At 40.0% G+C, this 27,898-nt stretch overlaps 1 protein-coding gene and 1 pseudogene across 1 annotated transcript in view; one reads left to right on the forward strand and one right to left on the reverse strand.

The window, feature by feature from the left end:
* The window catches only part of LOC141432896 (SCP2 sterol-binding domain-containing protein 1-like), a 532,736-nt gene that overhangs the window by 313,450 nt on the left and 191,388 nt on the right, over nt 1–27,898 (reverse strand). The window lies entirely within an intron of this gene.
* LOC141432386 (uncharacterized) lies at nt 10,195–23,372 on the forward strand (annotated as a pseudogene).

Below are 27,898 nucleotides of genomic sequence, written 5' to 3' on the forward strand. Positions count from 1 at the left end.
CAGCAAATGAAGCCATTAAAACAATAAAACCTTTTGTAGCAATTATTTCCGATTCGATATTTTTCCGATTCGATAAAACATCTGAAAACCTTTTACACAGAGGTATTGGTTCAAACTTACCCAACCATCTGTTGATTATAATTTGGGAATAATTTGAAAATACCTTGTATACCTAGATGTCTTAGAAGTGCGTTATATAAGTATGGCTGGGGAGACTGTGATAAAAATGTATATTTATAGAATTTTAGTAGTATACTAAACGAAGCTGAAAATGTGATCTCAGCACTTACTCGACTGACTCCCAAAGGATCGACATTAATGTCGATAGGATTCATCCTATCCTAGATCCTACTAATATTATAAATGCGAAAGTTTGTGAGTGAGATAGTATGTTTGTTACTCCTCGACGTTGAAACGGCTAAACGGATTCGGTTTAAATTTAGTATGTGGATAGCTGGACATCTGGAATAACACATAGGCTACTTTGATACGGGATAGGGATAAAATCTTGAAACAACAACCTCTGGGCTTAGTCATGAAATTTTAAATGATTGTTTTTAATGTAAGGTCAATGAAAACCACGATTTAATTTTCGGGATTTCCTTAGGGAATTTTTAAAAATTCCGAAATTTCAATTCAGCTGCTGGATCTAATGAATTACGTGTGCGAATTCGCGGGTAAACACTAGTGTATTAATATACTCTGAAGAGAACATACTTACATTTTATCCCGGAAAATTGCGAAATTCCCGCGGGATAGCGAGGGAATGCTCCACAGTCAAAGTTGCTGGCAGCAGCTAGTTTATAAAATAAGTAAAATGTCTTCGTAACATCTTACTAAATTCTGTCACGTCTATTGGACCAGTAGCTCTGTGGCATGGGTTATGAATTTTTCATGCATCCGAACATGCGGTGCGGCGCGTTGTCCGATGTACTTACTGTTCTGGGGAACTGGCGCCGAGCCATTATTTAAAGACATAATATTCACTTGACCTAATAAATAATGTCCTAATGTCTCGTAATAGGAGGAGGCAGAATTTGCGGTGTCGGCAGTGAGAATCGAAAAGACAAACTCTTAATACCTTTCATTTCAAAGGAATAATAATCTACGGGAACCAAACCCGGGACCAGAAGCTTGTAGTCTAGTACTCTAACCTATCCTATCCTTCCGCTAACCCCTCCCGCTCCGCTCGGCCATGCGGTCCCTCTAGGTTAGGCTAGGAGTCCGAAGGCGTTGTGGTGGCCTAGTGGTTTGACCTATCGCCTCTCAAGCAGATGGTCGTGGGTTCAAACCCCGGCTCGCACCTCTGAGTTTTCGAAATTCATGTACGGAATTACATTTGAAATTTACCACGAGCTTTGCGGTGAAGGAAAACATCGTGAGGAAACCTGCACGAACCTGCGAAGCTGCGGAACTATGGCCCAAGCCCTCTTGTTCTGGGAGGAGGCCGTGCCCAGCAGTGGGACGATAGGCTGGGATGATGATATAAATTTCTAGGGTCAAAAATGTTTGTGACCAAACTCCTTCGAAACGGCTGGACTGATTTGTTTTATGATTATTTTTTTGTGTATATTCGGTAAGTCTGAGAATAGGAATACTATTTTACATACTTCTACGCGGACAGAGTCGCGGGCAACAGCTAGTAATATAGGTATATAAAAGAATATTCGAACCCGACGAGAATTAGAATAAATAGAATGTTGTTCCTCATTTTCCTGCGGACCCCAAGCTTTTCGTAATTAGCAAAAACAAATTGGCGAAGCCAGTTAAGGCGAAGGTATCGCCAGTTGCATTTATTTTTAACTGTTTCATCCTGAACATTTTTTAAACAGGTTTACTATGACTTAAAATATACTAGGCCGATCAAATAAGAAAAATTCGATCCTTATAAGGCGTTTTGAAGAATTATTTTCCAGTAAGCTGGAAATCGTTTTCATTTGATCCTAAATGCATTTACGAGTAATCCGAGTTTGCCCTTTTCCAGAAGGTATGCATAACTTTTGGGAGCCGAAAAACCGCATTTTTTTGCAGTTTTCTTGCTTAGAGGTGGTATAAAAACGGTACGTCCGTCGGAAATGTCTCTCAATATTGAAGACATTCTGCGTCGAAGCAGCATCTAGAACTTTAAATTTGGTTCAGTGGTACAGCCAGGATGATGATGGTGATGATGTATGGGTATATGATAGCTTTTTTTACAGTAAGTATTTTTAAGAGTTTTATATATATTATATTATTTAAAGTAGGTATCGTATTGTACTTAGCTCCCGCTATTTGTGACTTTTAAACTCACTCTTTACGGAATACTCTTCTCACCAACTCAAAGGTTTATTTACTGATATTACCCTTAAAGACATATACGAGTAAAGTCGCCTTTGTACCTACCCGTGTCCCGTGTGGTGTCGGGTTAGAATTACACCTCTCCATTTCTTCCGTGGATGTCATAAGAGACGACTGAGGATATAGGTTGAGGTATACCGTAGGCGCAGGCTAGCAACCTATCACTATTGTACCGTTTTTGAAAAACTTAAAACTTAAAATTGCTAAAAGTGGCTCCGAAGCGGTAACGTTTCGTGTGCTCTGCCTACCCTATTAGGGAATACAGGCGTGATGTTTGTGTGTTGTATGTGTTGTACCTACATTAATCTCAATCAATCGTTTATCAATTGTATTTGTTTTCTTGTTTTTGTAAAAGGTTCACATTGCAAAACCTTATAACCTTAAAAGGTTTCAACGTTATAAAAAAACGAGTATTTAATTCTCAAATCCCATCCCGCTTCCTTCCCCTTAAAGCCTGCGTTCGAGTTACCGTAATCGCCGAAGTAATTTACCGGCCCAAATTTCTTCGACCTGACTTAGTTTGGAAATTAAAAAGAATTTGCACGGCCGGCCGGTTACGAATTGAAATGACGCCGTAAGAAATAAATACGGTTACCAGATTGTTGAGGGAATTTTGATGGCACTCGTTTTCGTTTCGAGGTGACGGAGGGTTAAGGGTGCTGTTTTGCTGTTTAACAGTCGATGTAAGTAGCTATAGTCATAACAGGGGCCTTTAACTTTACAATAACATATAGATACAGTTACAAGTGAAACTAATATTAACACTGTGTCTCTGGCCACGACTTACAATGCAAGGGATTGTAATCACACTACTGAGCTACTTTTGCTCTGCAAAAGACAGCGATAACACAGAAATGTTCTGAAATTCCTATGCAGAGTTCCCTATCCACTAGGTTTTTTTTTATCATGGATGCATAAAAAGCCAAATCTGGCTTACGTAAATTTTGAGCGAAAGCATACGAAGCCATAAATGGCTCCTGAAAATTAATTGTGTAAATATTTTTATATTAAATGATATTGTAACGGATAACTCACGTCTTAAAACTAGTTTAGCTCGACATGTTTCGGGCTATTACGTAGCCCTTCTTCATAGGAGCACGCGACCCGGCGGCTGCCGCAACACGCGCACTACGCGCCACCGCTCTGCTCGCGCCACTGAATATATTAAATACTTTTTTTGCGCATTTTCCTTACTTCATGCACTAGAGGGTTAAGGTCACAGCTCATTAGAGCCACCGGCACCCTACCAGCACCACCTCGACTTTGGGCATCCACTCGTTGTCGGCAGGTGGTCCACGAGTGGACCTCGCATGGTCCACGCATTTCTTAGTAGTCACTATGGCTGCGAGCAACGGGATATTACGAGTAGTCCACTCGCCGGCCGAGCGTGGCAACCTCGCGAGTGAGGTGATCCAGTGACGCTGTGGACTCTATGTAGTGAGCGCATGCCCATACAAATCTATGTGAAGAATACTAACTGCTCGAGGCGAGGCGGTGCTGGTCGGGTGTGTAATGATTGATATAACAACTTTTGATATATTTTCACTGGATATAATAACATTTAATATAATTTCATTGGATATAATCACTCAAGGGACATAATAAACTTTTGGTATAACAACATTCAGTATAATTTCGTATAATGGTATAATACATATAACGTTTAATGGATATAATGTATATTGAATATAAGTATTAGTGGTATAATGTTTTGTAAGATATAATTTAAAAAACTATAGTATTATACAAAGGAGTCGGTTCTGGCGCTTCGCCGGCCGCTGCCGCGGCACGCTCGCTCGGCTCGCGCGCTGTAAGGTCACAGTTCCACCTAACACTCCACCTCGCTTTGCTCGTCGTCGTAACCTAACCTAACCTACACCAACTTCTACTACTACTAATTCCTTAGAGTAAAATAGGTAAGAAATAATAGTAGTAAGTATTCCAAATTATGCCAATAGTATATTATACCAACTAGCTTTAAAAAAAAGTGGTGGCCTAGTGGTTTACCTATCGCTCCAAACAGAAGTTCAAACCCGGCTCGACCTCTGAGTTTTTCGAATTATGTGCGGAATTACATGAAATTTACCACGAGCTTGCGTGAAGGAAAACATCGTAATGAAACCTGCACAAACCTGCGAAGCAATTCAATGGTGCGTGCGAAGTTCCCAATCCGCACTGGGCCCGCGTGGGAACTATGGCCCAAGCCCTCTTGCTCTGAGAGGAGGCCTTGCCCGCAGTGGCGTATATAGGCTGGATGATAGATATACCAATGAGCTTTATATCTAACAAAGTACTACCCCATGTATGTTTTACATTATGACTGTTAGATTAATAGTTGTTATTACATTATGTCGTTGAAAGTATTACATATTATCAAATGTTGTTATATCAAAAGTGCATTATATCCTTTAATCGTTATATCCAGTGAAAATATATCAAAAGTTTTTATATCGATCATTGTGCACCCGTGCTGGTCGGGTGCCGGGTGGCTGTAATGACCTGTGGCCTTTGAGCGTGTCAAAAACGCTCGCCGCGTCGCCGATCGCGTGTGGTCGTGGCCCGCCCGTTAGTATTCCCGGCGCATCGCAGTCTCTTCTGTATTATTTTATCCATTGCTTCAGTGAAATTAATTCTTGAGCTTGAACAACTTTGTGGGTGTGAAGTGCGATTTTATCTGTAAGTAGTTTTAAAGATTTCTGTGACTTAAAATACGGTATGGCGTGGAAAGTTGTACATTTTATCAGGGTTGTTTTTAGTTTTAAATATTATCATCATTATCATTCTATAACCTGTACAAGTGTACACCCCACTGCTGGGCATAGGCTTCCTCTCAGAATGAGAGGGATTGGAATATAGTTCCCACACCAGCTCAGTGCGAATTGATTTTGAACACACCATAAGATTATAGCACGTGAATTATATATGAGGTTCCTATTAATATGCGTACGTAAAGTCGGTGAAACTAAATCAGGTACCCGGGTGGAACCTTTATGCTATTAATACCATATCATTGACATTCTATACATTTTCTAAAGAAATCATAGCTAAATTGATTATGAAAAGGTCCAAGTACGTACTTAATTCAGTTTTCTCGACTGTAAATAACGGAACTGAGCCGTCTGTCGAAGTCAACGGAAATCAGAAATAACACATTTCCTGCCAATATTTATGTCTGTGTTTATTAATCACGCTAAAGCAGCTGGACAAATTCGGATACAACTTTGCACAATTCTTTGTAAACAGGAAATAGGAGTGATGCGTAGTTTTTTGCACTTCAACACATTAAAAACAATGTTATCGACAAACAAAACGGGAAACGAAAAGTACCCATCAAGATTCCGTTGTTATTTTTTGACAGGACTCTAACAAAAAACGGTGCTTTTGAACTAATTTGCATGAAAATATTTTAATCTGAGATTTTAACCTACCTGTCTGTTCTTTAGAAGAAACAATTTCCTCCAAGAATTTTGTGAAACAGCTTCTTTGATCTCCGCGTGCAGGGCACTTAGCGCGTTAGCAGCGAGGCGTCGGTTAGTGGCTCTTATTGGGGGAAACAAATCCCGTGTTGCCGAGAGTTCTGCACGTAAAACCTTTCATTAAACGTTATGGTGCGCGTACGCCGCATACTACGAGCGATTTCACCACATCATCACATCAGCCGTAGGACGTCCACTGTTAAACATAGGCCTCCCCCATAGACCTCCAGTTGCTTCGGTTGAAGCGGCCTGCATCCGCCGTGAACCTGCGGCTTAAAAAAAAGTGATCACATTGACAATGACATCTGCTGGGCTATTCCGAAACTCGAAACTCGAAGTTCTTCCGTGCGGTCCCTCTGAACTTACACTGTTTGATACGGAGAGCGAGAGGGGACCGCACACACGAACTTTTGAGTTTTGAGTTTCGGAGTACCCTGCTGACTGTTGCCATTGTCACTGAGTATGTCTGTGGAGTATGTTTTTTTGTCTATAACATAAGAGGCAAAGGCTATAGCACGTTAACTATTTCGTACGCAAATGTTAAATTAGCACATGCATGTTGTATTTGTTTGTTTAAGGGCTATGTTTTATTAAGCTATAAATTTTTTTATAAATATTGTTATAGTGTTCAGGAGGCAATATGCTTGTTGAGATATATATTCATTTTGAAGATGTTTATAATAAAGAAATGCACAATTAATGGAGAACTCAAGGTAATGCGGCCAAATTAGATTGGATCCGTTCATACAGTACATCGCGCGCCTTACTGTTTCGAACGTATGAGATTTTTACTGCGCCCTTTGGTGCACTCGTGTTAATTAGAAAAGTGGATTAGCTAGGTTTAAATTGCTTTTGCCTTTGGGTGTATTCTGAACGGAGTTTGTAACGGGTTCTGGAGTTGAAAAAATTAAAGTAGTGCATTGAATCAGGCGTTACTTTGCAGATGTCCATGTCGGCGGCCGATCGTAAAATTCGCCAAATCATGAAATTTCTAGGTATCATGAAACACCGCCATTTCATGATTTGGCCAGTTTAGGCAGATCATGAAATTCCTAGACATATCATGAAACGCCGCCGTATCGGTTCTGGCACTTCGCCGGCTGCTGCCGCGGCATGCTCGCTTCGCTCGCTTGGCTCATGCGTTGTGGTCACAATTCATACTAACCACTCCTTGGTTCGCTCGTCGTAGCTGTATTGAGCTATTGAGCTAGCCTGTATTGAGATTTAATGTGCCCGGTATTGATATCAACGAAGGCGTTGCTCTAATCGATCTGCCGCATTGTTTCTCTGGCACATCTTGATATGCCTGGCCAACTTCTAGGCCTATCATGAAATGGCGCCATTGCAGAATTTCGTGAACTGGCAGATTTTACGATCGGCCGCCGACATCCATACCAATATACTGTCGGGGGACCTATGGGGGGGACGCTACAATATAGAGATCTCTCTCTGGCAGGCGTTATGCATAGGGACCAGAATCCGAAGAAAGAGTGTCGGATGTTGTGTGTATTCGTCTGAGTTGAGGAACTTCGATTCGATCGATTTTGGAGTTTCCATATTTACTCACTAGATGGTGCTAGGAGTCGATACAGAACTATCTTCTGGTAGCATGGTGAACGGTTGTGTTGCTCTGAGGATGAACTCTGGTTGATTTCGAAACGCGTCGATGAAGTTTGGTTGTGATATTTGGCTTTGTGTGTTTTGTGTGTGTTCTTACAGTGTGGAAATGGAGGAGATACATGAACACATAATTTGTTACAAAGACGTAGCCATGTAAGGTCGCGGGTGAGCAAACTGTTTATAGTTAGTTAAAGTGAATTTCACCTATCTTTTACTGTTCTTAAGATACAGCCAGCACTATGGTCTGTGTAGCGATGTTAATAAAGTTTCATTTATGATTCTTCAGGTATTACTCTATTTATAAATAAACCCAAAAATAGTGACATTTGACGTTTCGGAGACCTCACGCTGTCACGCTACAATAGCGCCTCTAGCGGCGAATTCATACGCGATAGCCCTCATTGAGATTGAACTTCCACATATTCTGCCAAAGACCTTAACAACGAACCACAAATGTGTACCAATTTACCAACTTACTATAAGTATTCAGTATCGTCTTGTGCGCCACTGTTTACCCAACCTGCCTTGTTATTCGTTGCTTTTCATCAAGCAAAGAGAGCGGTATTTGTTCGAGTGGTATTTGATCAGCTAATGTACGAGATGTGCAAATATCTGAAACATTAGGTATGTAGCGGGACGAGTCAAAATGTAGAACAAGTTAGACACTCAAGTTAGAGTCTTAGATTTTATGGTATACTCGTTACTAGAGTTTACCCGCGACTTTGCACACGAAATAAGTATATTAAAACCGACAATAGAATTGGAATTCTGGGATATAACAGAATTCTAAACATCGTAGATTTCACTACAGTACAGCCACTTACATTTATATCTGTCACGATATCAAAAATGTGTGCACGCTTTGTAGAGGTGAGACGTATTTACTGGAATAGGTTTTGGCTTGACGCGTGAGTACGCGTTCCCGCCCGCGATTCTTTTAGCGTACGAGTATTTAGGAGTACGGCGGCTGACAACGTTCCGCCAACTTGAAAACAAGCATTTATGTACACTTTTTAATTGAACAATTTATAAAAAATGCTGACAGTCCTAGACCCCGATAAAGTATGAAGGGAAGTTTTTAGTCGGTATTTAATATGTTAAAATTAAAAAAAATATGAAGCGTGAAGACTGAACTATGACGCGGAATTCGGTAGTTTGATATTCGTAAAACTACTAAAACTAGTACGGTTTATACGCAATCACGGGAGCGCATTTACGGGAATCATTTTGTTTACGCAATGAGTCAATGAGTTAAGTACTCGTAGATACTCGTGGACCTGGTCTTTGGATCTAGTCTTTTTGTGGACGCGTACTCGCAAGACTCAGTCCGCGTTTTGCCTAGTACGTCTCACCTCTAACGCTTTGTTGAGTCAGATTTTGGTGCCGGTGAGTGTACAAGGCTTCAACATTCTTCTGAACTCTAGAAGCCACCGCACCTAATCAAACCTAAAACTATCATTCAGTTCAGTTATACGAGTATAAGTAGTGGTAACTTTTCATCGACATTAACTTGCAAGTTTTCACTATGTTGTACTTCACTAAAAAGTCTCAGGACGTGTTGTAGGCTTTTTTAAATCTCGATTTAAGGCTTAAACTGACAGTTCTTGTATGGATCTGACAGGACTTAAGACTACTTAAACCTAGATTAAACAGCCTGCCAGTGGACGTCAGTGTCTAAATCCGAATACTACGCCCTCTGGTAGGTATATTTTAGCCCAAACCACAAGGCCAAACCTTTGTGCAACTAACCTCAACACTGGCCGGCCATCGTCACGTATCAAGTTGAAGTACATCAACAACTTTGTCACAACAAGTCAAGTCACAGTGATAATTTGTGTCAAGTGACAACACAGCGCGTCGTCTATATATTAAAATTAAATCCAATACTCTTAGGAAAGTTTCACGAAGATACCAGGAGGTTAGGAGTTGGCAGACGGTTTGATGATGGAAGTTGTGATGATCAAACGGCATAGTGATCAATTCTACGCAGTTTGATCTTCATAACTGTTGTCATTGATAACTCTACTGTTCTGTAAAAAAAAGAAGATACAATGTACCCGCACGATTGTTAGGAAGTGTATGTGAAAGCCGACGTAAGAAATATTTACCAACTGAAATTAAAATAAAGCAATTTCGAGGTAAATTGTCATTTTGGAAGTTGACATCGATCATCGCAGGTGAGTTTTGAAAGTACAGTATCACAAATTCAACTGTTACGGTGGACAAATTAGGAACTAACGTGGCGTCGCATTAAATTTTATTGAATTGCTTTGCAGTGGCGCCATCCGCAACGTAATCGTAAATTTGTAAAGCGATAACATTTTGATTAACATTACATTATCATTATGTGTCTTATCAACTAAAGTAATCATTCTCAAAGCATACTTCAAGTCTAGCCTTTTAGGAAAACAGCATATTTCTTCAAACAATATTTGTGTATCACTCATTGCCAACTTGTTTTGACATCTGTAAAAATACGCTCTCAGAAGTCAAAGTGACGATTTTACAGATTTTTGAAGAACATTTTTATTTCAAACAATAATTTTATTACACAAAACATATTCCAGACATATATAACTAATCTCAACTAAAGTAATAAACAAAATCTCAGAATAATTCAATTTTTTAAACACGATTACGAACACAGAATACCAGTTGCAAGATTGAAAAAGTTCGCATGTCAATTTTAAAAAGTGTTGGCCGCTAAGAAACCATAGCGCATTCTTTTTTTCTAATTTCAAATTTTGTCATCATGACAATCGACTGCTCCCGTCGCGATTGTCATAAAACAAAATTCGCTCATTGCAAAACAATTCGCCGTCCTTTGAGGTTCCAATGAGAAAATATTCTTCAAATAATATCTTACCAATATTCCTTTAACCGTCATTCACTTTTGAGCTCCAAAGTCAAGTGTTGAGTGCCTTATGTCAATAGCAAAGTGACGTGTAATTCACAAAATTAGGTCAAAGACCTTTGCTTCAGTTAACTTTCAAGAAACTTCACCACGCTGCGCAGGTCCGTGATCAAAGTCATGAAGATCAAACTGCGTGAGTATATCTTGGATATACACTGTGGTATAAATTTAAGTACGTATCTGCTTGCTCTACAACCACTCCAATGGCTACTTGCTAGAAACACATAAATCTCGAGTAAGCGTTAAGCTCAGTTTAGTAGTGTCAAAATGTATGGAACTGTCAAGCTTAAGCCAGGCTTAGCTACTAAATCTAGATTTATTTTTTCCTGCAAGACGGCCTAATACAATGTTGAACTAGTAGCATAATCTCGCTCAATTTATATTTCGACCATCAATTTTGAAATCAATCTTTACCTGATTGGTGTAAAAGGCAGAATGAGGGCTATTATTAATAAACCATTAATTCTGCTTTCCATATTCTACGTAGTATTTACCTACACATATTTCACTTGATATACTTGTCTTATGAATCGGGGTTGTTGATGGTATTCGATATTATATCGAACGGAATATAGATAAGCGGCAATAAGGAATGTTTTAGTGGCAATTAATAGTGGCAATAAATTTCTTAGAGCTTTGTGCTATGTACTGGATGGTATCTTAAAATTGTTAAAACGACTGGAATACTTTGTCAGGTACTTTTGTGTCTTGTCAAAAGATAGTAAAATTCCGTTTTGTTTTATTTGGTATGAGTTTTCACAGGCTTTTATTTAACTTGCAACCTTTGTACGTAACTTTGTTTTGGTTTAAAAATTTTGTAAGATTTTCTTGTAGGTATTCCGATTGAGTTAAAATTTGGCATTCTTATTAACTACTTAACTTACGATATTCTAACTTTACGAGCCTTAATGATCTATTGGTTTGAGCCATGGCCTCTCAAGCAGAGGATCGTGGGTTCAAATCAGGGCGCGTGCCTCATGACTTTTTCTCGAAATTCATGTGCGAAATTTCATTTGAAGTTAACCAAGAGCTTTACGGTGAAGGAACACATCGCGAGGAAACCTGCACAAACCTGGGAACATATTCAATGGTCTGTGTGAAGTACCCAATCGGCACTGGGCTCGCGTGGGAACTACGGCCTAAGCCCTCTCATCCTGAGAAGCCTGTGCCCATTAGTGCATAAAGTCGTATTTTTAGTCAAACGAAGTCAACTGACATAAAATATGCTAATGTCACTTTGTGAAATAATGTTGCCATGTTAATTGAAATAGGCGTTAGTTTTCGTTCAATCACGAATGAGTGATAGTAGTCAATCGTGTATCAGCACCCTTTTGGTACGAAAAACCCCATTGAACAGATCCAAAGACGCATTGTTTACAAGTATTTATCATAAAATTTAAAAATGTATGGTAATTAAACATTATGAATAAAACTTGGAAATAAATCAGACTAAAAAAAACTGTTTCTTTGGGATGGAAGGACTGAACACTGGCAATATGGACAGAAGATAAAAAAAATTTGACGTGATTATTAAAACATTCAGCTTAAAAAAACCATTTTGTCACAGCACTATTTTTGTTTCATTAAAACCTGACAACCCAGTAAACGTCAGGCAACTTCGTTTGATTAAAGATTCGACTTTAGTATGATGGTGGGTGACACTCTTTCCCGGCCCGGATAATACAGACATGGAAATACCTACCGTGTTTTTCATGTACACGCCCATAGAAGCTCATGTCAGTTTCTATGGGCGTGTACACAAAAACACCCATGATGATGATGACTTGAAACTTGATCGACTTAACCCTTCCGCAGCGCGAGACCGTTTCCCGTCCACATCGTCGACGGACGAGAACGAGAGCGGGCCGGACTGGGACACGGAGCTGCCGCCGCCGCCCCCGCGCCCCGCGTTCATCCACCACCCCCCCGCCCCCGCAGAGCATCGTCATCGGCGCCGTGCGCAAGCGCCGCGGCAACCTGCCCAAGCACTCTGTCAAGATACTCAAGAGGTGAGTCTATCATCATATCAGCCCTAGGACGTCCACTGTTGGCCTCCCCCATATGATAGACGTCCAGTTGCTTCGGTTGTAAGCGGCCTGCATCCGCCACCACTGCTCATTGCCACAGTATAAATATATAAGCTAAAGCAGTATGGAAGCTAGGCATATTTTTTGAGATAAATACCTACGCTCCAATGGAGCGTTAGGGTTGGCCAGTTATTTTATGTAAAATTGAAAAAAAAAGTTTAGTTCGCGCGGTATCTCAGCTTATTAGGCCTTTTATTTTAAGTTTTTATTTATCTTGCATTTGTATGTATTGTACGTATATTTTTATATTCGGTTCAAATCTTGCAAGTGAAATAAGACTCGCTTCCCGATGCATAACCTACCTACCTATCACCAAAACAACCAAACGTTTTATTTTAAAGAAAAATGTTTTTATTTGGTATGATAGTAAATCATTCTTACCTTTCAACATCAGCGGGGAGTTTAAAAAATTAAAACCCCGGTTTTGAAGAATCCGCGTTCAATCAGCTATACACTGCACAATATTTCCTAGGCATAGTTTTTAATATCGCGGATGGTCTGGGGCGCACGCAATGAGGGCTATCGTTTTTTGTCTCACTAGATGGCGCACTGTTGCGTGAGGTTTTTAAGTATGGCTTTCAAAGTCTGTTATTACGGGCGTGAAAACAAAGTTTAGATTAAAATCATATTTAATACACCTTAAAACCGTACCATAAAAATATCGAGCATGCCACAGTGTTGCCTAGTCCCCGTTTTGTTCGGAAAAAAGGGAGGACAAAGGTTTCCGAAAGCCAAAACTGTCTCAAAACACAGACATTAATTGTCCCGGAACGCATATTTGCCATAATTAATTTCAGATATTGCAAAATATTCACGAAATTATTCTAATTATAAATAAACCCGCGTAGCTCACCCAAAAACTATGAGATTTGACATTTCGGAGACCTCACGCTACACTAGCGCCTCTAGTGGCGAATTCATTCGCGATAGCCCTCATTGAAACAACGCAACGCGGCCACTGCTCGTCTCGACGCGTCACTCGCTACTGCAGTACCGCGAGACCCCCTTAGAGGCCGTGTAGAGCGCCCGTCTGTGTCAGTGTGTTCGTTTCGATCGATTTGTTCATAGCTTCCCTACTGCTTTAGCTTATATATATATATACTGTGCCATTGCCACTAATGGGCCGATGAGCCGGTGGGTCGCTCAATATTTTCTCGTCTAGTGAACAAGAATGAGCGGGTCGGGTCCCGTTGGCCTTACTGGCATTTAGCCTTGGCGAGCAGAGCACCTTAGTTATATTTTGTCCGGGTAGCAAAATGCCTTGGTGTGTAAAACGCCCTCATTGCTATAATATTAGGCATAGTATAGACGGAATGACTTGGCTGTAAAACGACTTAATGTCAATGTTTTAGTAGGTAAATGGTCTGGTTTGGTCTTGTAAATCTATTTAATACAATCAAGACCTTACACAATTATCTGTAAGTTTTATAGATTTAAATAAAACGTTGGCTGACTTGAAACCTCTTTAGTCTGAAATGACGTACCTACTAACTTTTTAAAACTAAAGTCATAACTCCCTAGGGGAGGAAAACTATACGTAAATCCATAATTCCCACGGGAACAATTGAGGCCATTGTCTTTTAGTATATAGCCATGGAATAACGTCATTGACGAGCAAGTGCGATGAAAATATAATTTTTCAGTTGACCCGTCGCGCGACCAATGACCTTTTTTGGGTAATTTTTGGATAAGTATACCCTATGTTAAAGGGTGATCGAAACTAGCAACAATAATTGACAAATCACGAGTAGTTGTTACGCTCCACTGTAGCGCGCGGGGCATCCGACGGGTTATTTAAAAATGTCAACTACTCTATTAACACGTTCTTCATTATCATCAGCCGGAAGACTTATACTGTTGAACACTGACCTTCCAACTTTCTTCAGAACGCCACAGTTATTTTTAAAACTTATTTCCATTTGTTCAAGGTGGCTCTACGATCACCGATACAATGCATATCCTAGTGACGCGGAGAAGCTGGCCCTGAGCCAAGAAGCGAACTTGACTGTTCTACAGGTAATAGTTTATTGCCTCAATTAAAATCTAGTACTTTCAATATCACCAGCGCTCAACATCTGTGGACTTTTAGCATAACCCTTTACCAGCCATAGTATATATAGTGACCACATAAAATGTACACATAATAATATATTCGATTACAATATGGTACAAAATCAATTGAAGACATTACAAAATATTATTCCATTTTAAATTAATTTTTAATTAATTATACTCTTTTTTGTTCCAACATGATTCAAATGACACATAATGATTATGTAACTTTGTGAAGCGGTATTTTTTTTTGTTTCCAACAGAGTTACAATGCTTGAATAAATTAAATCACATTAAAACTGCCGATTGTAGTGTGAGTGTGCTAACAAATTGTTAAGTTATTGCATAGGCACTTAGTTTCTTTAATGAACGCCTTTACAATGTTGTTTCAATAGGCTGCAATGGCTAGAGGTGAGGGTTATCGGTTAAAATAAAAGCGGTAAAATAAGCAAACTTATTATTAATTTGCAAGATTCAATTGTTCGTCAGAGTCGGATAGTGACACTCCAGGTGTTGGATAAATTATATTTTAAAATTCAAATAAGACTTTCAGTTCAATAGCGTCACGTTTAAAACAACTAATAATGCTATTGCCACGTTTAGGACTAGGTACGAGTACATGCAATAGTATCGATAGTTTCCGTAACAGTAGGAGGGACTCTAGTTACGTCAGTGTGGCATCATGTTAGAAAAAATAGTTTTTTTTTTAGGTAAACAATATAATGCAATGGTTCATTTTGTTGGCATGTCTAAAGCGGGACCTGGAAAAGGATTAAGTAAATAAAAGCTTGTGTGACTTAGATCTGAAGTGGATCTAAAACACACAAGCTTTTATTTAACGTGCAATGTTGGAATATACCTATATACTCAGCAGCACAAAATTTGGCCCTACTATCTACAAACAAAATTACCTATTTCTTCATACATTTGAGGGCCAGATTTTTTGCCGCTCAGTATATTTTGTATGTACGGTGTCTTCAAATGTTTCAAGATAATCAGATTGACCTGAAATTTGGGAAGGGTATGATTACAGCAAAAATTTTGTAGGTATAATTTTTTTTTTTATAAAAACTCGTATGCTCACTCAAGACCAACCAAAAGTCCAAAAGTCTTTTCTGGGAAATTGCATACGTTTTTATAATAAAATTCCAAAAAATATTATAAATGAAACGGATACAAAATTCAGATCTATTGTCAAGAAGACATTTAATATCAAAGGCGTATTATAAAGTTAATGATTATATCATGGACAGGGATATTTGGAAATAATTCCGATCCGCATTAGCGATCCCTTCAAATAGCGAACCTACTGTGTTAAAAATAAAGTTGTGTTAAATACTTGTGATGTATACATATCATTTAATAATATTGTAAATCTGTTTTCAAAAAATATATATACCTCGTTGAGTTTCTTGCCGGATTCTTCTCAGCAGAGGTTTTTCCGAACCGGTGGTAGATTTTTTTTTGACATTCATAAGTGCTTGTTATAGCCTAAATTGAATAAAGATATTTTGACTTTGACTTTGAACACTTTATTTGGCAAACGACTTTTTTTTGGGGACACTTGACACCAATTGACCTAGTCCCAAACTAAGCAAAGCTTGTACTATGGATACTAGGCAACGGATAAACATACTTATATAGATAAATACATACTTAAATACATAATAAAAATCCAAGACCCGAGACCAAACATTCGTATTAACCCGGGCCCTCAAGCTTCGTAGTCAGGTTCTCTAACCACTCGGCCATCCGGTCGCTTGACTCGACACTTCCACTCAGACTTCTTCTATTCAAAGCTCTCACATATTTTCTTACACCGAAAAGCTCTATGAAACCAGTTGTATACAACTTACGAAGTTATTGGTGCAAGCTTCGGATCGAGCTTCAATGCAAGCCTTTGTATCCCTGTCTTTCATGTAAGCTCTTAGAAAGTCCCCGAGGAAACTGGGGGCTAGCGAAATATTGCAATGTAGCATTATACGGCTTTCAGATGACCTTAGACACGAAGTATTTATGACAGGAGGTGAAAACTTCCCCTCTTGATTAATAAATACGATTCGATTGATACGAAAAAACTCTAAGGTTGTACCTAATGCATATGTTTATTATTAATAATAATCCTGTAAACTATACTCATTGACTGATCGAATGATAGGAAACACCAAATGTTACTGCTAAAATATGTAATGTAATGTTATATCTAAAATTAACAAGACATTCGGCCCGCTTTAGAGCTGCCGCCTACTCTATAATAATATAAACGTAGAGGTAGTTTAGCAATTATACTTAAATAATCAAGTTAAAATATTAAGTTTCACATTATTTCTAGACAACCCATTTGTAACATCATAACTGTCAAGAAACGCATCATAATCGATATTAACATGTTCATCCAGTAAGTGTGGTGTGCTCTTTTCGTAAAAATGGCAGCACTACTTTGCGTAAAGATAAGCTAACACCTTTTGACCGCCGTAGTCTGATATATAAGACACCCAATGTCCAGCCACTATCGCCGTAGTCTTATAATTAAGACAAAATGTCATATAGTTTCGGTGTAGATGGTGACACGGGCACGTACGAATGAAAACGTATTGGTGGTTAAAAGGTTAAAGCATCTCCTGTTATAGCTACTTTGTGACTAGCTGTACGGGGGAAACGTAAGAGTACGTTGATTGGGTATAATTCGGAAGATGTTATGGCGGTGTCGGTTGGTAGACTAGAAGCTAGATGCACAGGGCATTGAGTATTTGAATCAAGTTTCTTTGTGTGAATGTTATTTATACTAGTGAATAGAAAATTACGGCCACTTATATTTCAATAACCTTACCAACAAAAAGTTGGAAAACCCCCGACTTTTCACTTCGAAGTTCAATATCTCAAAAACGGCTGAACCGATTTTGATAAAGCATGTCTAAGAATCATCGCTAAAAAACCTGCTATCAAATCAAAAAACCGCATTCAAATCGGTCCACCCGTTTAAGAACTACGGTGCCACAGACAGACAGACACACAGACACACACACAGACATACAGACACACATAGCGGTCAAACTTATAACAGCCCTCTTTTTGCGTCGGGGGTTAAAAATACTTTGAACCAAGAGCCCGCGACGGCCAGATATTCGTTATTTTATAGAAGCTGTTTTATTTATGATCCTAAAACAGGTAATAATGATACCCAACTGTGAAATTTGGGTAGCGTTGGCTTTGGCAGGTAACAGGTAGTAAATATGTATGTTTCAATGTTTTTATGTATAAAATTAATTACATTAGCCTATTAACGGCCAAAATAAAACTGGCAGTATTTTAGTGGTGTATGTTATTTATTAAACTAAAAGTAACAAAATTAAACATTTATGAGGAGAAATTTATCATTTTTAAGAGGTGTGCTCAGATGGGTACAATGGCTCCTGCTGCCTGGCTGGATGGCTGATCTGCATCAGGCGTGAAATTTTGCAAAGCAAGGTCGTTCGAATCAATCTATCATCGAATCAATCATTATTCGCAATTAAATCAATAAAGCCATAGACAAATCGTCTTACACCGCCTTTAAGCAGCTGTACACAAGCGGGTACAGAGGGCGTTAATAGGTTAGAGGTCTAATATCTTATTGTATACCCTCAGGTGTGCAACTGGTTCATAAACGCGCGTCGGCGCATTCTCCCCGAGATGATTCGCCGCGAGGGCCACGACCCGCTCCACTACACGATCTCGCGGCGCGGCCGCAAGCAGAGCGCGGGCATGATGGCGCCCGGCGTCATGGGCGCCATGGGGCCCATGACCATGAGCGCCATGGGCCCGATGACCATGGGCACCATGGGCGGGGTGCCGCTCGCGTCTACGTCCGGAGTTGTCGTATGGGATGGGATTGGGATTGATGTGAGTTGATTTTTCTATATTTCAAGCAGCTACCTTCAACCCAGCCTATAAACGTCCCACTGCTGGGCACAGGCCTCCTCCCAGAACAAGAGGGCTTGGGCCATAGTTCCCACGCGGGCCCAGTGCGGATTGGGAACTTCACACGCACCATTGAATTGCTTCGCAGGTTTGTGCAGGTTTCCTCACGATGTTTTCCTTCACCGCAAAGCTCGTGGTAAATTTCAAATGTAATTCCGCACATGAATTTCGAAAAACTCAGAGGTGCGAGCCGGGGTTTGAACCCACGACCCTCTGTTTGAGAGGCGATAGGTCAAACCACTAGGCCACCACGGCTTTTTTCAAGCAGCTACCTTAATGAGAGCTAATTGACAGGCGAAATATGGCAGACCTTAACCTTGAACGGACTTCGTTACTAACGCCATCTAGCAACGTTTCGTCTGTCAATTAGCCCTCATTGTATTATGATATAGGGTTGGATGCAAGCAAATATTGCCTGATGTGATTATAACTTGATGCCAAATATATGTGACCTGACCTGACGACCTGACGACCTGAAGTTGTTAATCGTTTCTTGTCATAAAACAATAATGTCGATAAGATGTATCTGTCCACTTGAAAGTTAGACTTTAGCCACATTCGTTTAAAAGTTGATAGACCATCTAGGCTAATCGTACAAGTGGCAACACCAGAGGCTTGCTGATGTGCTGCAAGCCTTGAGTGTCTTTAATAGATTATTTCATGTACAGTCGAGGAAACTGAATCACGTACCAGGGTCTCTGCCAAAGAAATCATAGCGAATTTAATTATGGGAAGGTTCCACCCTGGTACAGTCACCAGCATTAATATCTGCAACAGCGGAGCGTGCAAAAATATCTGACACGTCCTTCCTGCCCTAGAAATAGAGTCGTATCAGATATTTATGCACGCTTGTTGTGTCACATATTGGTGCTGGTGACTGTACGTATTGAGTTTCTTCTCCACGCTGAAAACTGCACTTCGACAATCGAATTTCTTTGCTCATTAAAATTATTTTTGTTTCTTTTAATCAGCCTCATTGTTTTTTTCCGATATAGAAACTGCGAGAAAATGGTGAAACAGTCTTTTCTCTGATCCGAGATGCTTTACTATTCTCAGACGAACACACAGCACAACCGCAGCCACGTGTACGGCGACAGTTTGCTCGTGTACCGCAGCGACGGCGACGAGCTGGTCGAAGAGGGATACTCCAGCATCAGCGAGGAGGAGGTCAAGTACGACCCCTCGGTCTGGCAGTCTGTCATCAGCTGCGGGCCCGACGACAGGCTGCACAATGACGCTAGGAGGTGAGTGTCAAGAGTTGTACCCTGATATTACTCCCGAAATAGGGATCATCATCATCATCATCCCAGCCTATATACGTCCCACTGCTGGGCACAGGCCTCCTCTCTGAACAAGAGGGCTTGGGCCATAGTTCCCACGCGGGCCCAGTGCGGATTGGGAACTTCGCACGCACCATTGAATCGCTTCGCAGGTTTGTGCAGGTTTCCTCACGATGTTTTCCTTCACCGCGAAGCTCGTGGAAAATTTCAAATGTAATTCCGCACATGAATTTCGGAAAACTCAGAGGTGCGAGCCGGGGTTTGAACCCACGACCCTCTGTTTGAGAGGCGATAGGTCAAACCACTAGGCCACCACGGCTTACAAAATAGGGATACCATTTTAAAATTTAACTTTGTTAACAATTAACATTAACATTATGACTCTACATTTTGACATTATGCTAATTGATTTAATACCAATAACTTCATGATTATAATTTTGATTATTGTATGCCCTTGCAGGGCGTCATGCACTAATTAATAATAATACCTAATGTAATACCTTTTACAAATATGTACTACATGACTTAACAATGAAATAAAAAAAAATCTTAATCGCTAGGTTTCGATAAAATTTGGCACACTTGTTTTTAGTGCAAGATCAATAAAGACCACGGTACAATTTTTAGGAATTCTCTCAGGGTTTTTTTTGTTGTTTTGTTTTTGTTACAACCGACTCAGAATCAAAACATTAACAACGTTATTACATATTCACGTTAAAAGGGCTGTACCTACGTATTTGGATGAAATTTGGCAAAGTGTAGATTGCTGGTTATCTGGAATAATACAAAGGCTACTTTTTATCCCCATATTTTAACGGGATCGAATTAGAATCCCAAAATTTGAACCGTTACGATTAGAGGCATATAATTTGAACGCGGTTGCTTTTTGCGCAGGTTACAGTGTTGGGAATTTTCATGTTTTTAGGGTTCCGTACGTCAAAAGGAAAAAACTGAACCCTTATAGGATTACTAATCCGTCTGTCTGTCTGTCTATCTGTCAATACCCTTTTTCTCAGGAACCGGTGTTTCCAAGCTGAAATTCATATTAAATACTCAGTTCTACTGTCCCTTGGAGCTATGAAAAAATCAAACTTCTAAGCCAACGCAATTAAAAGATACAGCCGTTTATGCTGCAAATTTTCAACACTCGCAAGGGAATCAAAACCTACTGTAGGTATCTTGAAATTTGGTACAAAGCAACGTCAGCACAGATAAGGAAAAACTGCGAAAAGCGTAAATTTTTAGGTACATCATATAATAAAAATATAATTTGTACGGAACCCTCAGTGCGCGAGTCCGACTCGCCCTTGGCCGGTTTTTTTTTTTTTTTTTTGAGAAATTACGAAATTTTCATATATTCAACTGCTAAACCGAATGGCTTACGCATGCGAAGCCTCGCGCTAATACACGTACCTAGTAGTAATTTAATAAGTTATTTGATTCTATTCGATGTTTTTAATCCAATTTGATCTACCTATTTAATTTAATTCGATTTGATTTGTAATTTAATTTGTGAATTTAATTCAATTTATTTGTAAATTGAATTCAATTTCAGTTATTACAATTTAATTTAATTTTATACAGCACGGGCGCAGTGGTGACAGTATCGACCTCCGAAGAGATCGACGTGGTGGACTCTTCGGGCGTGGACGGCGGCGGTTGGCACCCCCAGCTGGCGCATCTGCCGCAGCTGCCGCACCCGCTGCGCCGCGTCCAGGTCAGTCCGCCGCCGCCGGTCGCCGTCGAGCTCGAAGTTGCCACCACTGACATGTGATCACAGCTGTCGTAGGCTAACGATACCAGGACCCTTTCTGTTTAGGACCGCGATGATATGGCCACAATTTAAAAGAACTTCTTGAGATGAGCGCTTCTTTAAATTACAGTTTCATGAAATGACCGCTTCTTGACATGGCCAATGGGACACCTGACACCAATTGACCTAGTCCCAAACTAAGCAAAGCTTGATTGACTAATTGGTTTCCATCAGGTGACTCACTTGCTCGTTTTCCCCTATCATATAAAAAAACACTTCTTTAGATGGTCATCTATATTTGATCAAACAATAGCGTAAATTAATAACTGAATTCGGGCCTGGTGCATCTAAATGTACCAGAAACAGCCAATTTGTACATAAATGGTCGTTTCTAAAAATGGTGTTTAAGGAGTGGTCATTTCAATAAGCTGTCATTTTAAGAATCAGTCGTTGCAAGAAATGGTCATTTCTCATTGTGGTCACGGAAGGGTCACAACGACTGGCTGAGAGCCTGAGAAACGTTTGGCTATGTTTAAAGAAAGAATTATGACGACAATCACAAAGTTCGTGTACTATGTACACTAACCTATTACTTACAAAACCTTGTACTTATAAATTAGGGTTCTAGTCATTACCGCTACCTCTAATTTCAAAATTAATTGTAAATTCTCATCGGTCCTTTTTTTCGAATGCAGGAACTTTCCCATACTTTTCTACCTAAGCAAGATCAGAGTTGTGTTTTCCAGAATAAACATAGGGTACTAATACAGGTGATTCAGGAGACGTGAGCAGAATCAGCCCTACCGGATTCAGTTGAAGGCTACTACTTATATCGCACCAATATTTTGTGAGATTAACGTTCCTTTTTTTAAATGCGGAAAAAAAAGGATTAAATTATTTACAAAGTCCATGATCATTCTGCAATTAAGTGTGGGGTTTTACAGAAATGTGATTGTGAACGATCCATTATAAATAACTAATGGTATAGGATTGGATCTGCTCACGTCCCCCGAATCACCCTTTATATTTCGAGAACCACATCCCAAACCATAACTTACCTAGGTTTTACTTGTTATGTTATCTTGAGTAGGTACTCGCCACGTTTTTTTTTTACCTTCATTGCAAATTAAATTTAAAAGTGGAGTACCCATACTTAAGCAGTTCACAGGTAAAAAGGAAGCCACTTGACTTCAAAGCTGACATTGAGATTAATAATCCGGTCAAAAGTGGACTTGATTAATTGTTTTTGTATGAATGTCTGTACTAACTCCCACGTCAAATACAGCATCGAAGGACGTCGGTGTTAAAACACTTTATTGGTAAGAGAATTAGATATAGATTAGCGTTATATTCCTTGTTTAGTGTAAGCTCTTGTAAAAGTTGTCGTAGATTGTTATAAATAAATTATTTTACACTGATACTTCTTTTTTTTGACAATGGGTGTTTTAATGCCGGCATCACCTGAGTTAAGAGTTAGTTCCGATATACATTTGACATTTAATTGAGTTTTAATTTCGATATGACAATTAGTGTATATCTTGAAGCCCGTAAGCTATAAAAATTTTGTATTTTGCGTAATCAACTTTATTTTGCGTATTCGGGCAGAGGTTAAATGGGGGGTCGTTACTTCAGGTGGTGCCGGCTGAAAGAGAGGGGGAGCGTGACAAATTCAAGTGTCTCTATCTCCTCGTGGAGACAGCCGTCGCCGTGCGCCAGAGGGAGAAGGAGCAAGAGGACCTCGCTGGTTAAAACAGCCTGTTACTGGCGGGTTCCATGGGTGGTACAAGGGCTGGATACTGCATTGACATGTGCCATATATGGTACACGTTTAGTATCTGGAATAATTAGCAGCTTACTTCTTTAAACTAGGTTTTTGAGTGTAGCATGGATAAGTGAGTAAATTAGTTTCATATTTAGGTAAGACGTACGTTAGTATAAGAAATAATGTTAATGCAAGTGTAACCTTTTAGTTGATAAATAAAAGTTTATAAAGTTTAGTTACTTGAACTTTTCACTTTACTCTGCTGAGTCTGCTTGCGTACGCATTTATGCACCCCTTCTTATTACACTAGCGTTTTTAAGTCCACTTGCAAGTTTTTTAATCTAGGTTTATGTGGTCTTAAGTCCTGTCAGATCCATACAAGAACTGTCAGTTTAAGCCTTAAATCGAGATTTAAAAAAGCCTTCAAGACGTCCTTAGAAAGATTGAGAGGGGTGATGGGACCCATATTGGGGGCACCCGGACAGGGAAGGTGTAAGGGCCTTCGCTACCTGGCGCGAGTGCACTGTGTGAGTGCACGCCTGCAGGCGCGGGTGCAGGTACAACCCATCGCACGTGATAAGCGCAGTTAGTACTGCTCATACTATTTTTCAACAGGTGTCCACACGCTCCGTGCAAACCGCGTAGCTTCGGCGATTAACCCTTTCAGCCCGGCTGAAGTTTTTTTTATACATGAAACTGACCGTGATTGCTTTGGGCTTATAACTTCTAAATTGCATTTTACCTTTTTATCAATATTCCCAGACCTCAAAACTTCTTGGTCTCAAAATACCTAAATTGCAGAATGCCTAATTTTGTTTTCTTATAACACCGGAATCTTAATATGGCTGAATTTCAAAATACCTTAGTCTCACCTTAACTTCGAAATCACTTTCATGGCAAAACAACATATGCTTAAATTAAACCAACCAAAAGTTAAAATACCTAAATTTTTATGTTGAACAGGAACTAAGTATATAATATATAACTAAAAGTCAATAATCAACATTAAATTTTGTCATAAATCCACGTGAAAAAAAATTAGGCATTTTGCCTTTTGGGTGTTTTCGGTTTGAGTAAATACATTCAAATGAATGAATTGTGCATTTCAATCTTTAGGTATTTAGAGAATATGACATTTTAAATCAGTCGTAATGCATTTTGTTCATTTTAATAAGAGACAATTTGACATTTTAGGTATTTTGGGGTATTAGTGAGGTATTGTGGTTTTACGCCCAAAGCGCTCAATCTGCTTCATTATGCTTTATTTTCCTTGTCGGGGAAAAAAAAACTCGTAGGTATGTACTTGTAATGCACCACTTCTAATTACACTAGCGTTTATACTCGTAGAAAGGTAATCCGATGGATGACGAGATGATCTAAAAGCTTCATGACCCCACATTAAGGTGTTAAAACAGTAACTAGCGATTTACGCAACAAACCAATATCGCATCCAACCAAAGAGGTACTGTAAACGTACGAGCGCTCGTCTCTGGCCCAATAGTTGGCATCTTTAATCTATGGTCATTAGCAATAGAGATGACAGCAGGGTGTCGTCTATTGGGCATTCGTGTCGAGCACTCGTGCGCTTACCTTACTTATCTGTTAAAGGTGCGGCCAAACTGCTGCTTTAAAAACGGTGACGGCACGTAATCGCAGTGACGCATCGTATGGGCATCATTTTTATCGCGTGCTCTCCACACCGCTGCTTAAAATACGGTGAGGGAATCGCAGTGACGTGCTGTAAACGTCAGCTGGGCTACTACGAAACTCAAAACTCGAAGTTCGTATCGTACCGTCCCTCTCGCTCTCGTATTAAATAGTATGTGTCAGAGGGACCGCACGACACGAACTTCGAGTTTACCGAACAAAAGTCTTGTCGTTTACGGCCCGTCACTGCGATTCCGCACCGTTTGCGTATTTTAAGCAGCGGTGTGGAAAGCATGCAAAAAATGCGGTGCGTCACTGCGATTCCGTGCCGTCACCGTTTTTTAAGCAGCGGTTTGGTCGCACCTTAATGACATCGGAAATAAAAGTGCAACGAAAAACGAATGACAGGTAGATACAGTATCAATCAATAAGTAACGCCTCTTTCCGAGTCGGTTAAAAGCAACTTTCCCGTCCCGCAAAAGACAGCCAAGTTCCCGCGTCACCGGCCCTCTATTAGTCCACTCCGCTCCACCTGCACCAAGTCGCCGCTCACATTAATCTTCTTTTCTTGTCGGGGAAAAAACAACTTGGCCGCGTGAAGTTTTGCGTTTGGGGCAAAGTGTGGGTTATTGGAGTTTTAAATTTAGAAAGCGATTTTATTTCACTTGGATTATTCGCAGTAGTTCCATTGGCTGTTCCTTTTAAGGAACTACTGCGTTTTTTGCGAACAGCCAGTTATTATTATCTCCGATGAGTCGTGAGCGACATTGCTGACTTAAACAGGTGCCACTGACGCACATGTGCGTTCAAGATGTATGTATAATTATGACAGCGGCACTGGGTGTTGGAACAACAATAAGAACTCTTTGATACAGTAGAAAGTTGTTTAATTGAAGATTTGTTGCTAGTTTTACATAAATTTTTAATGTATGATGCGCTTCATCTCCTGTCAGTTGTCGCAAGTGACGTCTCGCCGCGCGCGCCATCGAGAGCTCCCCTCTCCGCCCCACCGCCTGCCTGCGTCGTCTTAGGGATGCGGTAACAATTTCCCCCCCCTCGAACATCCTGGATTTCGAGGTTCTGATCAGGAAGCAGTGGACAAAGATTGCTAATAGCCCGACGAATAGTTCCTTTGTGGGTCTTGACATCAGCCACTCTCGCTATTCCGTCTGTTCCGGGATAAACTTCTGATATACGGCCCATGTGCCACTTTAATGGAGGCGCCGTATGATCCTTGACGACCACCATATCTCCAACCATCAACTCAGCTTGATTGACCCTCCATTTAGTGCGTTGTTGTAACTCCGTCAAATATTCCCTGCTCCAGCGATTCCAAAATTGTTGGCGGAACTTCTCCAAGACCTTATATCGTGACAGTCGATTTTGCTTCACATCCAGTAGCGTGGGTGATGGGAGCGACGTCAGTGATCTGCCAACAAGGAAGTGCCCTGGGGTAAGGGGATCTAGGTCATTGGGGTCGGACGAGAGAGGAGTTATAGGTCTGGAATTTAGGATCGCTTCAACTTGCGAAAATAGTGTCGATAACTCCTCGAACGTCATATGAGTATTACCTAAAATGCGGGTAATATGAAATTTTGCTGATTTTATACCGGCCTCGGCCAGCCCATTAAAATTTGGAGAGTAAGCTGGAGAGAACAAAAATCTGATACCTTCGTTGGTTGCATTACTCTGAACGCTGTCCTTGCATTGCTCTAACAACCTACCTATTTCATTGCTTGCTCCGACGAAATTAGAGCCGTTGTCACAATATAAGATAGAGGGTTTCCCTCTGCGAGATATAAAACGACGTAGACATAAAATGAAGACTTCAGATGAAAGATCACTAGCAACTTCAAGGTGTAAAGCCTTGGTAGAGAGGCATACAAACAAGCAAAGGTAGGCCTTAGTGATCTTACAACCGCGTCCTTTACGATCTGTGATGTAAAACGGCCCTGCAAAATCGGTTGCCGTGACTTCAAATGGAAGATTCGGAGTAACTCTCAAAACTGGAAGGTTTCCCATAATTGGTTGGAGTGTTTTAGCTTTCATTAATCTACAGATTTTACAATTGTTTACGGTGCTTCTTGCCAATATTCTGCTCTTAATGGGCCAAATTCTGTCTCTGATAGAGCTCAATAACAATTGAGGTCCACAATGCAACAGACGTATATGTTCATGAACAAACAGAAGTTTCGTCAAATAATGTTTAGAATCTAGCAGTAATGGATGTTTTTTTGTATATCTTTCCGAAGACTGTTGTAGACGACCACCTACGCGCAACAATCCGTTCTCGTCTATAAAGGGAGTAAGAGAAAGAATATTGGATTTTGACGGTAAGTTTTTTCCTTGATTTAATAGTTTAAGATCTTCAGAAAAGGTTTCTTGTTGAGCTTGTTTTATCAAGAGGGTTTGAGATGATTCGAGTTCACTCAATGTTAATTGTCCTGTGAGTCTGTTGTTAGAGTGCCTGACATTGTGAAGAAACCTTAAAACATAAGCATAGACACGTTGAATTGTGCTGTACTTAGAATAGCGTTCAAATTGTACTAATGTTATTTTATTTTCACCAGAACCAACAAAGCCATTCGTAGTATTTGATAAATTAGTGGCAGTGGGTTGGACAATGGATCCGGGATTTGAATCGGTAATGGTAAGCGTAGCTGTAGAATTTAGTTGCATGTTAGTTGTAGTCTTAGAATCATTTAGTATGTAAGCTTTTATTTCAGGTAATTCGAGTTTAGATTGGTTTCTCTTAGGCCAGCATGAAACATCATTTTTTAGAAAGGAAGGGCCCTGCCACCACATGGAGGCATTACGTAACAGATGTGGTTCTATACCCCTTGATGCTAAATCGGCAGGGTTTAACTCCCCTGGAATGTGTTTCCAAGATTTCAGAAAGGAAGATTCCAAAATCTCTCCTATTCTGTTAGACACAAATGTTTTTAAATTTCGTGGTTCAGTATCAAGCCAACCCAGTACGATCGTGGAATCAGTCCAATGAACCCGCC

Source organism: Choristoneura fumiferana, chromosome 11 (genome assembly GCF_025370935.1).
Source record: "Choristoneura fumiferana chromosome 11, NRCan_CFum_1, whole genome shotgun sequence".
Classification (NCBI taxonomy): Eukaryota; Metazoa; Arthropoda; class Insecta; order Lepidoptera; family Tortricidae; genus Choristoneura; species Choristoneura fumiferana.